General features: G+C 43.9%; 2 long non-coding RNA genes across 5 annotated transcripts; one reads left to right on the top strand and one right to left on the bottom strand.

Moving 5' to 3' along the window:
* Positions 1-4,845: 4,845 nt before the first annotated feature.
* Positions 4,846-16,405, bottom strand: LOC137841270 (uncharacterized). Of its 4 annotated transcripts, XR_011088521.1 has the most exons (9): positions 16,277-16,405; positions 15,954-16,070; positions 15,424-15,484; positions 15,213-15,263; positions 14,989-15,084; positions 14,438-14,491; positions 8,375-8,536; positions 7,662-7,855; positions 4,846-6,312 (listed from the first exon to the last, which is right to left on the bottom strand). It is a non-coding gene; the product is annotated as an uncharacterized lncRNA (long non-coding RNA). The 4 variants fall into 4 exon arrangements; XR_011088518.1 differs by lacking the exons at positions 4,846-6,312; positions 7,662-7,855; positions 8,375-8,536 and adding an exon at positions 12,100-14,337 and having other exon boundaries at positions 16,277-16,397; XR_011088520.1 differs by lacking the exons at positions 4,846-6,312; positions 7,662-7,855; positions 8,375-8,536 and adding an exon at positions 12,100-13,764 and having other exon boundaries at positions 16,277-16,397.
* LOC137841271 (uncharacterized) lies at positions 12,011-15,557 on the top strand. Its single transcript, XR_011088522.1, has 3 exons — positions 12,011-12,134; positions 12,632-12,886; positions 13,429-15,557. It is a non-coding gene; the product is annotated as an uncharacterized lncRNA (long non-coding RNA).
* Positions 16,406-17,780: the final 1,375 nt, after the last annotated feature.

The following is a 17,780-nucleotide window of genomic DNA, read 5'->3' as shown; positions in this document are numbered from 1 at the left end:
TTATGAACAGCTAATTAATTTATGATAGCTAATTAAACTAATGAAAACTAAAGGCAAGAAGTATTTCCAGTCTCAAAAGAGTTAATAAATTTAAAGTTAATAAATGCACAGTAAATTTGGTGTAACATGATCTGTGAACAATCGATCTACAGGGATAAATAATAGAGAAACGAAGGAACAGCAACTAGATAATGCAAGATGTATGTAGATCTTGTTCATTTAGATGTATTTAAATCTGCTGCTGCACTGTTGACAGAAGAGGAAAAGAGAAAGGAATCTGAATTTCTGTTTTTAAGACAGGCAATATGCTTTTTCTCAGTAAGCCAAGTTGTCAGTCTGCCAAATGTGGACGTATTTCTTCCTCCTCCTAGACTATTTATAGTGAAAGATACAGTACAGGGAAGATCTTTGTTACTTGGGTTAAAAAGCACCCCACATAATGTTTATAACTTTTCTGTATAACTTTTCATTAGAAGTATTTAGAACTGATACTGGTATGAAAGTGTAACGTTCTTTTTTCCTTCTGCATTTCAGGTGAAATTCCAGGCTGGAGAAGTGGGCCCACGTGAACCTAATGAGGTTCAACAAGTCCAAGTGCAAGGTTCTGCACCTGGGTCAGGGAAATCCCAGATATGAGGACAGACTAGGAGAAGCACTCATTGAGAGCAGACCTGCAGAGGAGGACTTGGGAGTTCTGGTGGACAAAAGACTCAACATGAACCAGCAGCGTGCACTTGCAGGCCAAAAGGCCAACTGCATCCTGGGCTGCATCAACAGAGGAGTGGCCAGCCAGTTAAGGGAGGGGATTATTGTCCCCCCTCTACTCCGCCCTTCTGAGGCCTCACTTGGAGTACTGCATCCAGGTCTGGACCCCCAGCACAAGAAAGATTTGGACCTGTTAGTGCGAGTACAGAGGAGGGGCTACAAAGATGATCAGAGGACTGGAGCACCTCTCCTATGAAGAAAAGCTGAGAGAGCTGAGACTGTTCAGCCTGGAGGAGAGACGGTTACAGGGAGGACCTCACTGTGACCTTTCAATAATTAAAGGAGTCTTGTAAAAAATGGAGGACTCTTTACTCGGGTAGATAATGATAGAATGTGGGAAGTGGTCTTAAACTAAAAGAAGATAGGTTTAGATTAGACTAGGAGGAAATGCTTCACTGTAAGGGTAGTGAGGCACTGGAACATGTTACCAAGAGAAGTCGATGCCCCATACCTGGAGGTGTTCAAGGCAAGGCTGGATGGGGCTTTGGCCAACTTGATCTAGTGGGTGGCGTCCCTATCTATGGCAGGGGGGTTGGAGTTAGATGATCTTTAAGATCCCTTCTAACACAAGCCATTCTATGATGATTCTATTGTAACCATATTCTAAGCCAGCTAGGAACTTTTTAGTTAGTAACGAAAACCATCAAGAGAGATCACAATGTTTTTTGTGAATGTTTTATTTCCTTTTGAGAGTATTAAGACTTTTATTCCTTTATTGAGGCCTTTTGGATGAATCTATTCCCAAGACAGAAGGTGCACAGAAGCAAAAAAAGGCTCCTTGAAGACAGTCAGATCCCAAGCAGGGAGTGGTAAGATCAACTAGTAGCGACAGGTAAATATATGGGCTTTAGAAAATAACCTTAGTTAGACTGTAAGTATTTTGGGAATTGATTGTTTCTCAACCTTTTTACTCTAATATTAGTTCAGTATAGACTGACTGAGGCCCTTGTATACTACTGAGAATTTCATCCTAATGTGTATTATAGTATCTGAATGCTATCAGTACTGAAATGGTTATACCTCTTGCTAAAGATATGAGAAAAGCAAGACTAAATGGGACTTTGTGGGGACCTGGTGCAGTTGAGACAGTCATCAGGCCTACAGCATCTGCACTGTGCAGACTCACTTGCTATTTTCTTCATATCCTTGGGTCTCATTATCTCCAAAATAAATTTTGTAAAGAAACACTATTGCATATGTCTGTTTGTATCTGCTTACCAGACCCCCTGCCATTGTGTTTTTTTCATTGTTTTTATAAGCTGCATTTGTGATAAGTAGCAGCAGAATTCAGCCAAGATACAGTAGACTGAAATTATTTTTTTTCAATCCACTGCAATGTAAAACTTTATTATATTTATTCCACTATTGGAAAATTATATGGAGGGGAGCATTCAATAACATTACCTTCGGGCAATAATCTGATGTATGTAATCTCTGTTTTAATATGAGTTGTTATCAAGGCTCTGGTTCAGTGCTAGCCTGGTGTGGAAGCAGAGTAAAACAGAGAGAAATTCAGTTTTAATGGTTTGTCTCTGCCTTTAGGATAACTTGATTGTATGCAGAAATAGCCACTAACCCTGCTTGCCCTTACCTGTGTATTGTTTCTCAGTAACTTTTGTCTTCATCTTTGCAGAATAATCTCAGCCTCTTTTGAAAGCTTTTCTGAGAGTCATCATCTTTCCACTAGTTCAGATCCTGATACTGTAGCAAACAGAAAGGAGAGCTCACCATCTAGCTATCCGTTCCATCTGACTTCTTTATATGATGAGGACATCATTGACTTGAAGTGAAGACAGACAGACTGTTCCTTACCTCACCTTTTCTTACAGATCTGTGAGCTCTGTAGGAATGTCACAAACACTGCTTCTAGTGGTAAAATGTGGCTGGAAAGTATTGGTGATTAATCTTTACAGATCCCGTGTTGTTCTGGCTTGCTTAGCCTGATTGGTGATGCTTACATCTTTGACATATGTATGTTTTCTTAGTTCATGAAACAGTACTTTTTGTGGCATTCTAAAGGTAGGTAACCAATGAGAGCTTCAGGCTGAAAATGAAGTAAAAAGTATTATTTATTCTGAGCTTCTTATAATTGAAGTACCTGAATGAAAGTGGCATTCAGTTAATTGCTGTTACTAATATCTTGAGCTGTTTTACAGGTGTGCACCATGTAGAAAGAAGAATTTGATGATGTAAATGACTCATTTTGTTTTTTCATTCTTAACAAAAAAAAAAAGCTTTTACACAAGGTCTTTCCAGACAACGCAAGTGCAGTCTGTCCTTGAAATGATGGAGCTGTGTTTTATTCACTGAGGAATGATGGTTACTCTATAAAGATCAGGTAACACGAACGTACTGTTTTCTTTTCTCAGACCTGTCCTTGCACTTTTTTTTTTTTAAGAGAAACTTGAAAATTGTTTTGGTATTAAGAATCTTTGAGTAGAATGGCTTTTTATAAGAAAATACAAGCTTTCAAATCTTCCATAAAATTGGAAGTCAAAAACACATTGTATTTCTCCACAAAGGGAATTCTGTTTCTGTAGAGCACCTGCAGATTTCTTCATTACAGGCCCGTGCCCTGATTTTCTTTCTGACTACACATAGATTCCTGTGCGGGCATCAGAATTAATTGTTGTCTGATTTTACACCAACAATAGAATTCATTGCTCCAAGTAAACATATTTTTCTAAATGGACTGGGCTGCAGTTTTACTGCCAAGAAGCTAGTTTTCTGTGGTGAAATAGTTATATTAGATCTTTTGTTTTGTTAAAGGACAGTATTTCATCATTAAAGCTTGATTTTTTTTAACCCTTTCCTCCATGCCAAAAATCAATTTTATACAATGTTTTGAAGGGGTTTGCTGTTTTTCATTAGAAAGTGATGCTTCCAGGCTTTCTATATATGAAGATTTGGGCTTAATTAGGGTATTTCAGGCTCTTTATGTGGAAATATTTCTGTATCCTCTTTCTAAACCTAAATATATCAGTATATATACATATATCCCTTTCTAATCCTAAATATATCCCTGGGCGGAATCTGAGAGGAATTTAAAGCAGGACCCCAGCAAAGGCATACAAAGCCCCTTTCGCCCATCAAAAATTGCCCCCAAAGGAAGACTTTGGGTACAACTGAACTCCCCAGGGGAGCCTTTACGCAGCCAACCCGGGGACACAACCCGACCCGGGGACACAAGCCAACCCGGGGACACAACCCGGTGTGGAGTATTGAACCATGGACCCGGGACCGGGGTCCCGACTCGACCAGGGTACTCGGGCTGGTGTGGGGAATCAAACCTGGGACCCGGGGCCGGGATCTGGACCCGACCCGTGGAGGTGGGGTGGGAGTGGGGAAATGAACGTATGACCTGACCAGATGTCCCAACCCGACCCAAAAGCCCTGTGTGGAATTGAACCTGGGACAGGGGGTTGGGGATACGACGCGACGAGGGGACCTGGGGCCGGTGAGGAGAAAAGAACCTATGACCTAACCAGGGGTCCTAACTTGACACGGGAACCAGGGCTGGTGTGTGAATAGAACCTGTGGCATGGGGCCGGGATCCGGACCTGACCCGTGGAGGTGGGTGGGTGTGGGGAAATGAACCTATGACCTAACCAGAGGTCCCAACTCGACACGGGGACCAGGGCCGATGTACGAATACAACCTGTTGCCTGGGGTCGGGGTCCCAACCCTACCTGGGGACCAGGGTCCAGTGTGGGGAATAAACTTGGGACCCGGGGACCCAACCCAGGGACCAACCCGACCAGGGGACCAGAGGCCAGAGTGGGGAATCGAATCTGGGACCGAGTCCGTGGACCCGACTCGACTCGGGTTGCAGGGTCCTATGTGGGGACTCGAACCTGGGACCGGGGACCCTGGTGGGCAGAGGTCTTCAGGACGTGGGCAGTGAGCTGTGGGAGGAAGACCCCGAGTCTTCCTCACTTTTCACCTTTGGTCAGGATTCTGCTGAGTTTGCTTTTTTTTTTTTTTAATTTCAAGAGCTGGTTCTTGCTAATTCTTCCTTTGGTTGTATCTTTATCATGAATTCCAATGTCCAGCTTCAAGATTTATAGTCCTTACATTTATTTCTCTGTCCGTCTGCCGCTTCCTTATCATGAGTTCCAGTGTCTTTTTTTGAGAAATACAGTCCTTGTCTGGAGATTGTCCTTGCCTCCCCGATGCCTCGTTAATCAATCCTGCCTTTTCTTTTCCCATGCAAATTCTGTTGCATCAGATACTTTTATTATTTGCCATAATACAACAAAGCAGGCATCAAAGCAACATACACACAAATATTCCTAACATTACTAATGCAATTAAAGCAATGAAAACTTGTTTCAACCATTGGAAATTGGGCAACCAATAAGGTTAACTTATTCCATATTTCACTAAAACTCCATGAAAGTTTATCTTTACTGATCTCATGTAGGATCCTTGTCTGCTCCCATATTTCTTCCAGGTCGGTAGAGATCCTTCCACTCTGATCTACATACATACAACAACTTGTGTTTATTACTGTATAGACTCCCCTTTGAGCAGCCAGTAGCAAGTCTAGGGCCCTCCAATTTTGTAATACTAGTGATAAACCAGATATCTCTTCTTGTTGAGCCTTTATAGCATCCAGAGTTTTGTTCTCTAATTTCTCCATTATTGCAGAAATATTAACTATTGCCTTTTCCAGTTCACTCACTCCTAACCGTGGGATAAGCCATCAAACAAAACTATGAAAAATGGTGGGTCTCTCTCTTAACGGATTGTTCATTTTTCGTCTGATTCTCCGGATATGATTTCTCAAGTAACCTTGAGGCACTACATCATGTACTGTCATATTGGGGACAACTGCTCCAGAGTACAAGTTCCCTTCCAATTCTCGGGGAAGACCTTACGGGCTGTATCATTGCATAGCCAATACCACCCTTTTCCTTCTGGTACCAGCCAGCTAGTTGAATTTGCCCAACCGCTAGTCGTACTAATATCAATTGTTCGATTACAAGATGTCTGATTTCCCACATAAGTAGTATCCGTATTTATACAATCCTGTTTTCCCATACCCGTAGGCAGGTTACACCTTTGTACATGTACATAGTATGATTCCAATGGCACGGGGCTACTCACTTCTAGTTCCAAAACTTCTTCATATTTTCGACCTCAAGATGTGTTTTCCCACAAATGAGTCCAATATACATTTGCAGGCAAGGGAACACCGCTTAACGATACACCCTTATTCCCGTGCTCTGGCAGATGGGTGCATACCCAACATCTCGTCTTATTAATTACTTGAGATACTGTTTTTATCAGGGTCAGGTGTAAGTTCTCATCCCAAGCTGCCAACCCAGAATCCGAAAACACCACTCCCGCAATCATTAGGATCTGAAAAAACGTAATTTTGTTGGTCCAATTGGGGTGGTGGTCCATATGCTTGCCGGGGCCTTCTTCACCCTTGAATAGTGGATCCAAGCTGCTTGCTCCTTAATCTTAATGGTCGTGTGTGTTGTCAGTAATACCTGGTATGGTCCCGTCCACTTTCCTTCCATTTTTCCTCTAGGAGTTGTCCTGAAAAAGTATATATATATAATCCCTGAGCTTAAAGGGGTGGATTGGTTGATCCAACCCTCTAGCCCTGGTCCCTAAAACAAATTTATGTACTTTATTTAATTGTTTCTGAAGTTCAGTTATATAAGCATATAAATACTCTGATCCTAAATGCGTTAGGTACTCTCCTCTAAATAGAAATTGATAGGGCCTTCCATATAACATTTTGAAGGGACACAAATTTCCCTTTTATTCTAGGTTTAACTCTCATTCTAAGTAATGCTAAAGGGAGGGATTGAGGCCATGACAAATTAGCTTCTTGTCCGATTTTAGCTATTTGTTGTTTAATTAAATGTTTCATTTTTTCTACCTGTTCACTTGCCTGTGGTCTATAAGGAGTGTGCAGTTCCCAATCTAACTTTAGAATCTTACTTATCTGTTGTACCACTTGCGCACAAAAATGTGAACCTCTATCAGAAGACATTGCTACTGGAATCCCAAAGCGTGGTATTATTTCATTTAACAAGACTTTAACCACCTCTCTTGCTTTGTTTGTTCGACAAGGAAAGGCTTCAGGCCATCCTGAAAATGTGTCAGTCAGAACCAGAAAATAACAATACCCCCCTTTTCTAGGGAGTTCAGAAAAATCAATTTGTCACTGTTGCCCCGGATAATTTCCTTTACCGATTATTCCAAATTTTATTCTATTCTTGGTATTGGGGTTATTGTGTAAGCAAATGCTACATTGTTGAGTTACTTGTTTTATCGCTGTATATAAATTTTGTCCCACTAATGTCAGACTCAGGCTCTTATGCAATATGTCAGCTCCCAATGTGTTTTATTGTGTTCTGTAAGAACTATGGGCCATGTCAAATTAGAGGGTATTATTATGCGGTTATCTTTTAAATATACCCATCCATCTGGTTTCATTTTACCTTTCAAATCTTCAATTAACTTTAAGTCTTCTTTTGTATAATTTGGATATAATTTGGATTTTAGCGTCTGGTATCAAAGACAATGCCTTCACCTCTGTTATTTCAGCTGCCTGCTTAGCCTCCTGATCAGCCAATCGATTTCCAATTTCAAAATTGGCGTTCCCCTTTTGGTGTCCCCGACAATGCATGATAGCTACCTGTTCTGGCTGTTTTACAGCCTCTAACAATTTTAAAATTTCTTCAGCAAGTTTGATCTGTTTTCCCTGAGTGGTCAGCAATCCACTTTCTTTCCAAATCGCTCCATGAGCATGTACCACGCCAAACGCATACTTAGAATCTGTCCAAATGTTTATTTTCCTTCCAGTGCTCGTGTAAGAGCAATTGTCTCAGCTTTCTGTGTGGACGTTCTGGGGGTAATGGTTTGGACTCGGTTACCTGTTGAGTGGTTGTAACAGCATACCCTGCCTTACGTTGTTCTTGTTTCACAAAGCTGCTTCCATCAGTATGCCAAGATTCGTAAGCATCTAAAGAGTCTTCCTTAAGATCGGGTCGATTAGAATACACAGTCTCCATTGTTTCTATACAATCATGGGTTATGGGTTCATCCAGAGTTCCGCTAAGGAAAGAATCTGGATTTACGATGTTAGTGAGCACAATTTCCACATCATCTTGTTCTACTAATATTGCTTGGTATTTTAAAATCTCTGAGGTGAAAGCCAATGGTTTCCTTTTTGTTTCAAAACTGCTGAGACCATATGGGAGACTAACTGTTGTTTTCTGTCCCATTGTAAACTTCTGAGCTTCTTGTATATTTATAACAACAGCTGCAACAGCCCGAAGGCATCCGGGCCATCCTTTACTTACTTCATCTAATTGTTTAGAGAAGTAAGCTACTGCTCGTTTATAGGGACACAATCTTTGTGCTAGTACTCCCAAAGCTATCCCTTGTCTCTCATGAGAGAACAACCAAAAGGGTTTTGAGAGATCCGGTAATCGCAAAGCCGGAGCTTGCATCAATTCTTGTTTAAGTTGTTTAAAGGCTTTTCGTGCTTCTCCAATCCAGACTAACTTTGACTGATTAATCTTTATCAATTCGTATAGAGGCTTTACCATTAGTCCATAATTATAAATCCAAAGGCAACACCAACCTGTCATTCCTAAAAAGGTTCATAGCTCCTTTACCGTTTGAGGTTCTGGAGTCTGGCAAATGACTTCCTTACGTTCAGTTCCTAGTTCTCGTTGTCCTCCCGAAATTTCAAATCCCAAATAGGTCACACTTTATTGATCCAGCTGGACTTTCTGTCGAGAGACTCGATATCCATTTAAAACCAGAAAATTAAGAGTCAATAAAATTCAATATTCAAAAATTCAAAAAGAAAATTCAATAGTCCATTGAATACAACTCCCTTTAGTCTCGGTAGCTATTAAGAGATCATCTACATATTGTAACAAAGTACCTTCAGTGTCTGGAGGCATCCAAGTTTCGAGTTCCCTTGCTAACTGGTTTCCAAAAATAGTGGGGCTATTCTTGAATCCTTGAGGTAGTAGTGTCCACTTAAGCTGCGTCTTTTTGCCTGAGTCGGGGTTTTCCCATTCAAAGGCAAATAGGTTTTGTCTTTCTGTGGCTAAGGCCAGAAGGCGTCTTTTAAATCCAGCACGGTAAACCAGACTTGACTATAGTTTAGTCTGCAAAGTATAAGGGTTTGCCAGTGCTGGATGTATATCCTCGGTGATTTTATTTATGGCCATCAAATCCGGAACTAGCCTATTGCTTTTTCCATCTGCCTTTTTAATTGGTAATATGGGCGTATTGTATTCTGATTTGCATTCAATCAATAATCCATACTGCAAAAATGCATCAATTATCTCTTTAATCCTTTTCCTATCTTCTATCCTCAAAGGATATTACTTAACCTTAACAGGTTTTTTACTTAACTTTAACGGGTTAATGGCTTTAATTTAATAATTTTTAAGGTCACATTTTTAGCTCTTCCAGGGACTTCGGAGGCCCAAATTTCTGGATATACTTGATCTGTGATCTCTAAAGGTATTTCACTTTTAGGCTCAGTTTGCATTAGTGCCAAGCTTAACACATTTATTAGTTGCTCTTCTCCTATTCTTAATTCCATTTTCCCTTTTTCAAAAACAATTTCTGCTCCTAATTGTTCTAATAAATCTCTACCTAAGAGTGCCCATGGGGAGTTAGGCATATATAAAAATCTCTGTATGCCCCATTGTTCCCTCACTTGTACTTCAAAGGTTCACAAAAATAAGCCTTTTCGGTTGCACCTTTTACCCTAACATAATCATTCCATAAAGGCATTAATGCTTGATTTAGAACTGAATACATTGCCCCATATCAATAAAAGTGTTGCTTCTGCAATGTTTGTTCTGTGCTTCTCGGGTCTTGATATCCTCCTAGCTTTTTACACTGGACTGACTAGACAAGCGACTTGGAAGCTGTCCTGAAGGGCCTCAATGCTTGTTTTGTCATCATGGCTCTGATCTGAGCATTTCTTGTCTTGCAGTTGCTGCTTGAAGTGCAGATCTCTTTCAGGTCTTGTGCATCACATTCGGTTTGAGATCGCATCTGTTTCCATCCTCACTCTTGCAGAAGACATCTGGGCTGCATCAGGAGCTCTTGCTTGGGAATTGATTTCCTAAGTGTCTTCTTATGGGGTTTTCCCTCCCCATCCTTCTGGTCTCTTGTCTTGAAGGCAGGCTTTTTATGCCTCCATCATCCCAGTTCTGGCAGTTGCTTCCAGTTGCATGTCGTGACATTTGAGTCTCTCCTTGGGTCTGCTGCAGAGCACCTGTTATGACTTGCTGTTGCCATAGGGCTTTCCCCTGGGGGTCACTTTTTCTTGTGCCTTGTGTTCTGTGTTTTGTTTGTAGCATGCCTGCGTGTGTGTTTGGTCTGGAGCTGTCCTGCCTGGCAGCTAGTGATGAGAGCTAACGTGGTAGTCCATGGGTGTGCTAATACATTGTCTGGACTGTTTTGGCAAAGACATCTGGTCTGCCTCCGGGCACGTACTGAAGGGCAACTGGCACAGTGCCCTTCTCTGTGGTGTTTGGCAGATGGGGGGGGGAGGGAGAGTTGAGCTGCTTGTGAGCAGGTGCTTGCATAGTGCTTGAATAGTGCTGGAGGAGAGGTCTGTTGTTGAATCGTCAAAGCTTGCAGATGTGGACTGTTTTTCTTTTTTTTTTTTTTTTTTTTTTCTGCAAGCCTTAGATAAACCTCAGGAGGAAGCAGCCAAAGGAAAGAACGCCTTCCAGAATTGTCAAGCTCTCATTCGGCAGCTCAGTGACTGGCTTGGTCTACTTCTGAGGTGCTGAGGCAAGTTGTCCGCTGTTTCGAAACGATAATGTTGTAAATGGGGTCCCTTGTGTTGTTGAGGGATGATGCTAATGCTGGTAGCTGAATGATTATCTTGTGACTGTTTTCATTTGATAAAGTTGAAATGCAGTGTACAACCTGGGACGTCACACCCAAAGCTGCCTCTGGCAAGGTGAGTGAGGAACAGATGTAGCAGTTGTTGTGTTGCAGGTCTCACTGTTACTCTGAGCATCCCCTCTTTGTCTTTTAGAGGTGGTGTAGCTGTTTGAAGAGGGTAGATGGAATCATCTGCTTCAGGGGCAGGTAAGCGGGCAGAGGTGAGGCAGCAGACAAGAGTAACTGTCCTAGCTGTGCTGTGTCTTTGGATGCTGCCTCGGCCTATGCTTTTCTTTGTCTTTCACAGGTGCCTCGCACAGGCTCAAAGGAGCAAACCGCACTCTGAAGAGCTGTGTAAGAAGAGGTGGTTGTGAGGTGGGTTGGAGCTGAACGGCCAGGTAGCACAAGGTGACTATGAAAGGTGTCCGTCTTGATTTGCAGGTGCCGTGGCAGGCTCTCCACAGAAGTGGCTGAGGATTTGAGATAAGGCCAGAGAGTGTCAAGGAGCGGCATGTGCAGGGATGGTTTCCAAGCACTGCGGTGGCTTTCTCTTCTTCCCGTGGGGGGCAGGCAAGCAGCTGAGGTACAGGAGGGGATGAGAGTAACTGTCCTAAGGGTGCTGTGGCTTTTGCTGCTGCGGTTGCTTGCTCTCCTGTTTATCAGGTGCCACAGACAAGGTGGGCTGAGATAGCCTTTAGAGCAGGAGGAAAGCAGGTAGCTGGAATGCTGTGTGGTTCCTGAGTAAGGTGTTGTGTAGAAAAAAGGTTGTCTGGCATGGCAGTGCCTGATGGCAGTAGTCTTTGGTAGGTGAAGAGCTGCCTGAAGTCCTTTCCTGTGTAGCCTGAGCACGCCTTGCTGAGGATGAAGCCTGCTTTCCATTAGTTCCCAAATCTGTGTTGAAGCTGAAATGCTGCGTCTGTGTTTGGGTTGGGGTTGCACCTTGGTGAGCACAGGGATGGGTTTTAAGTTGGTGTAGCGGAGGGCCTGGACCCAGTGTTCTGCAGTGTGTTTTGACCCATCAGCATAGCCTTTTCGTTTTAAGATAGCCTACTGAAGTATGTGACTTTTCCTGCTAGTGGAATGGAATTGATCTTTCTGGTGTATAATCTGTTCTACTCCTAGATTTTTCCTGCAATGTAAAGAAAAGTTTGAGCTTATTCCAGATGGAAAAAAAAATCAGTTACTTGCTTGGTTGTATTGTCCCTTTAATATTCAAAGCTGCACCAAAAGCATGGGGATTGTTGCTTCTAGAAACACTCCAGGTCTCTTCTCTGCACTCTGCATGCTGTTGAGCTAAGCCTTATAAATAAGTAAATAAACCACAGCTGCTGCTGCTCTCTTTCTCTTTCTACTTTCTTGTGCTTTGTCCCTCCCCTTTCCCAGGTGATTGGGTTTGGGTGCTGGGTGGGACCAAAAGGTATATGAGCCCCAGGCATGCCATCAGAGAGCTCCTTCTGCCTGGGCTGCTCTTTGGGGTAAGTGCTTTGATTTTCCTTCAGTCAGTTGCAGGGTTCTCTAGGCATGCTGGAATCTATGGTTTTCTAGATTTCTAAGTGCTTGGGATTCACTTAATAGAAGGATATTTAGTAGAGGCTGCTGGCTCACTGTTTTTTGGGATGGTGGGACACTCTTCTGTTTTTGAGCTATACTTGAATCTCTAGATGAATCAACCCACTTGTGTAACTCTCTAGAGAACTAAAACCAGCTTGCTTACATGCTACAAGAGGCTTGACCTTGTAGGTGCAGTACGACCAAATAGACTGAGCAGGGTTGCCTTTTTTGTCTGTGAAAGATAAGTCTGTGACTACCTCTGTTGGGGCTGCTGTGCATTCATGACCTTTTGGCATTTGTGGAATTCAGGGTGTTTTTTTTTATTTATCTGGCTCTGGTCTCTGTGTTTGAGTCCTCTGCAAGGAGCTTTACTGTTTGCGTGTCCATTGTGGATGTGACCTTGTCTCTTTGTTTCTTGTAGCCCAGGGCATAGACATGGAAACTTAAATGAAGCTTGAGGGTGAGTGGACAGCAGAGGGGACCCTGAGTTGTTCGGTGGACTGTGTTAGTCAGTTTCATGTTGGGCTGGCTTTGCAAGCGCCTTGCAACAGCAGAGTATGTCTCCTGCCACATTTCTGAGGAATGCCAGATGTCAGCGGTTCCAGTTCCTGAAATGCTGGAGATGCTCAGAGCGCAAGAGGAGCTGGGAGCATGATGCATCTCCTTGGGATGTTAGGTGAGCGAAGTGGTGGTACTGGCTTGGGGCATGTGGCTCTGGAGCTTCTTGGCTGTTGCAGTAGGGGAGGAAAGAAGAGTGGGTATAGACTGTTTTGTGGATTGTCACGTTTGTCTGTTCTTTCTCCCTGGTGTAAGCCCTGTGACCTTGGCTTGGCACACTGAATGGAAGTGCTCAGCCTGGGTTGGGAAGATGAGTGGTGAAAAGTTGGAAAACGGGTATTGTTTTTGGTGTAGTAGTCTCTTGGTGCACCTCTGGGTGACTCCTCTTTTGCAGGGATGAAGAAGGTACTGGTAACATCCTAGCTGGCCTCTGTGGTCCACATTGATGGTGGATTCTGAGCCCTGAGAATTAAGTTGAGGTGGAAATCCTGTGTGTTGGGGAGTGGTTGGCAGGGGGAGGCGTGGAGTTGTCTGGAGGGTGTCTATCTGATTTCAATAGCGGAGCAGGTCAGTTGACTACTGTTTTGTTTCTGAGGAGGGTGTTTCACTGGAAGAAATTTGGCTGGTGTGCTGGCGCTTGATGGGATTTTATTTCTGCAGGTGAAGAGAAGCCTTGTGCCTGAAGCAATGTCCTGGCTAGCCTTTGTGTTCCTTGGTGAGGATGGAACGTGCTTCCCAGCATTGCCAAGCTAAGTTGGGGGGCAAGTGCTATGTTTGAGTTGGGGTTGTGAATGCACCCATAGGGCGCGGGTCTGTGCTTTTAAGTCACTGCAGCAGATGGGGCCTTTCAGGATTCATCAGGTCAGGCAGAGAGATGATGTGTAGGGAGTTGTGTCACGTACAGCATGAAGCCATGCCAGGCAGGGCAGTCCCAGCTTGTCATCTGTGTTCTGTGTTGTCTGTGCTGTTGCTCTTGGTGCTCAGCCCAGATGACTTCTGCAAGAGTGAGGATGGAAACATGCGATCTCAAACCGAATGTGATGCACAAGACCTGAAAGAGATCTGCACTTCAAGCAGCAACTGCAAGACAAGAAATGCTCAGATCAGAGCCATGATGACAAAACAAGCATTGAGGCCCTTCAGGACAGCTTCCAAGTCGCTTGTCTAGTCAGTCCAGTGTAAAAAGCTAGGAGGATATCAAGACCCGAGAAGCACAGAACAAACATTGCAGAAGCAACACTACAGGACAGACAAACAGAAGGAAACTGTCCTGCCTGGCACGCACACTCACGCTACAAAATAATCCCACTTCTTCTGTTAGCCTGCTGACCCAGACACAAGCAGCCTGAACATGACCCAGCCTGGACCACCCTCACAGTGGCACCAAGTATCTTCAGCCAGCTGGCTCCATGCTGCTCTGGCTCCCAGCTCCCATTAGCCACCCCAGATATGCAAATACCAGGTGCTCCCCAGTTTAGCTCTCAGATTGCTGGATGGTGAATTCCCTCCACCTCAAGAAATGCACAGGCACTGATTGTCATCTTAGTCAATTGCCAGGCTCATCATCAGCTGCAAAAACAGAGTATCAGCATTCAGTAGCATGCCAGCCCCAATGCCCACCTTCTCCACAATGCTGATTACTATTGATGCAACATATGATTGTGCTCACCTGTTCCTCTCTGAGTCCAAGCTCCAACAGTGCAGCCAGTATCATCCACACCACCTGGGAAAACAAAGGGATTAAATGATTATTGCATTCACAACACATCACCCAATGATGTTTGTTTGTTGTTTTTAGTGTGTTCCATTTTTTTATTATTATTATTAATAATCTGCTTTTGCTCAACAGCATACAGAGTGCAAACAAGAGAACTGGGGTGTTTCTAGAAGCAACAATCCCCATGCTTTTGCTGCAGCTTTGAATATTAAAAGGACAATACAACCAAGCAAAGAACTGGAACTTTCTTAACTGGAATTAGCTCAAACTTTTCTTTACATTGCAAGAAAAACCTAGGAGCAGAACAGATTATACACCAACAAAATCAATTCCATTTTAGGAAAAATCACATACTCTCATCCCCTCCTGTACCTCAGCCGCTTGCCTGCCCCATGTGGCAGATGCTTCCATCTTTTCTCTTCACCCACTTATAGCACCTCTAAAAGGTAAACTGGAATTTTACTCTATTGGATGTAGGAAAATAACTGCAGTGACAACCACACCTCAAAAATTAACAGCTACCTCTGCTTATCACACACCAGAGTCACTCCAGAGGCAGCTTGGGTCGAGATATCCTGCACTGCGCAGTGCATTTCAGCCTGAACAAAGAACACACAGGCAGAAAATAAACATTCAGCTGCCAGCAGTAGCACCCACCCCTCAACAACATAAGCGACCCCATCTTTAGTTTTAACCTTTCAAAACAGCAGGCCACTTGCCTCTGTACCTGCAAATTAGGTCCAAGCTTGAAAGGAGCAGCCAGCATCACCCATGCCACCTGGGAACACAAAAGGACAAAATGACCACTGTGCTTGCAAGCACCCACCTGCCACACTGCTCCTCTATCCCAAACAGCCTCACCTCAGACCCCCAGAGGGAAACACCTGAGCGTCTTCCCTTCGCTTCGGATAAGGGATGACCACGCTGACAACACTAACCTTCCCTCAGTGCTTTGTGACATGAGCATTTCCCTTCCCTGTCTACGACTGCACAAAGCACCTGCAAAGACAAGAGAAAAGCACACTCTCAGGCACCTCACAGCCACAGCGTACCTGCTGCAATACCTCTCTCTTCCCAGCTCCATTACTTCAGCTGATCACCAGCTCTAACTGAGATTCTTCGCTCACAGCGCCACAGCAAACTCTGCCCAGGCCAAACAACACACACTACACAAGCTACATTGCTCAAGACACAGGAGCTGAAACATTCCTGCCCAACGATCAGTCGCATCGCACAGGAAGGACGCCACACACTCCCAGAAACAGAACCTACCAGTCCTGAGCAGCTCCCCACCTCCTCCTGCCCGCTCAGCACACACACTATTTGCCACGCTCAGCACACACACTATTTGCCCCTCAAAAAAAACAAAAAGTTAGAACATACACACACAAAAAAAGCAACTGAGCTCCATGAATGCCAAAAAGACATGCACACACAGCAGCCCCAGCAGGGGTAATCACAGACTCACCCTTGGCAGATGAAAGAGGTGACTGATACAACCCTGCTCAGTTTCTTGGTAATCCTGCATCTATGCTGTTAAGCCACATGTACCATGCAATCAAGCTGGTTTTAGTCCTCTGGAGAACTACACAAGTGGTTTTATACATCTTTAGATTCTAGTATAGCTCAAAAACAGAAGTGTCCCACCATCCCAAAAAACAGCGAGCCAGCAGCCTCTACTAAATATCCTTCTATTAAGTGAATCCCAAGCACTTAGAAATCCAGAAAACCATAGATTCCAGCATGCCTAGAGAACCCTGCAACTGACTGAAGGAAAATCAAAGCACTTACCCCAAAGAGCAGCCCAGGCAGAAGGAGCTCTCTGATGGCATGTCTGGGGCTCATATACCTTTTGGTCCCACCCAGCACCCAAACCCAATCACCTGGGAAAGGGGAGGGACAAAGCACAAGAAAGTAGAAAGAGAAAGAGAGCAGCAGCAGCTGTGGTTTATTTACTTATTTATAAGGCTTAGCTCAACAGCATGCAGAGTGCAGAGAAGAGACCTGGAGTGTTTCTAGAAGCAACAATCCCCATGCTTTTGGTGCAGCTTTGAATATTAAAGGGACAATACAACCAAGCAAGTAACTGATTTTTTTTTTCCATCTGGAATTAGGTCCATCTTTCATTTACATAGAAAGAAGAATCTAGGAGCAGAACAGATTACATGCCAAAAAATAATTCAATTCCATTCCACTAGCAGGAAAAGTCACATACTTCAGTAGGCTATCTGAAAACCAAAAGGCTATGCTGATGGGTCAAAACACACTACAGGACACTGGGTCCAGGCCCTTCGCTGCACCGACTTGAGACCCATCCCTGCGCTCACCAAGGGGCAACCTCAACCCAAACACAGCCACAGCATTTCAGCTTCAACACAGATTTGGGAACTGTTGGAAAGCAGGCTTCATCCTCAGCAAGGTGTGCTCAGGCTACACAGGACAGGAGGCAGCTCTTCACCTACCAAAGACAACTGCCATCAGGCACTGCCATGCCAGACAACCTTTTTTCTACACAACACCTTACTCAGGAACCACACAGCATTCCAGCTACCTGCTTTCCTCCTGCTCTAAAGGCTATCTCAGCCCACCTTGTCTGTGGCACCTGATAAACAGGAGAGCAAGCAACCACAGCAGCAAAAGCCACAGCACCCTTAGGACAGTTACTCTCATCCCCTCCTGTACCTCAGCTGCTTGCCTGCCCCATGTGGCAGATGCTTCCATCTTTTCTCTTCACCCACTTATAGCACCTCTAAAAGGTAAACTGGAATTTTACTCTATTGGATGTAGGAAAATAACTGCAGTGACAACCACACCTCAAAAATTAACAGCTACCTCTGCTTATCACACACCAGAGTCACTCCAGAGGCAGTGACTCTGGTGTGTGATAAGCACTTATCAAAGCACTTACCCCAAAGAGCAGCCCAGGCAGAAGGAGCTCTCTGATGGCATGCCTGGGGCTCATATACCTTTTGGCCCCGCCCAGCACCCAAACCCAATCACCTGGGAAAGGGGAGGGACAAAGCACAAGAAAGCAGGAAGAGGGCAGGCACAGCAGCAGCTGTGTTTTATTTCTTCTTTGTTTTTTGTTTCTTTTTTTAAATCTGCTTTAGCTCAAAAGCATGCAGAGAGCAGACAAGAGACCTGGAGTGTTTCTAGAAGCAAAAATCCCTGTGCTTTTGCTGTAGCTTTGAATATTGAACTGACAATATCAGCAAGCAAGTATCTGAAGCTTCTTCAACTGGAATTAGTTTAAACAGGCTCACCATCATCCTCAAACACAGAGAACCAGCATTCG

This window comes from Anas acuta, chromosome 17 (assembly GCF_963932015.1).
Source record: "Anas acuta chromosome 17, bAnaAcu1.1, whole genome shotgun sequence".
Taxonomy (NCBI): Eukaryota; Metazoa; Chordata; class Aves; order Anseriformes; family Anatidae; genus Anas; species Anas acuta.
The sequence above is the reverse complement of the archived record's forward strand: the minus strand, read 5'-3'. Positions and strand labels throughout refer to the sequence as shown.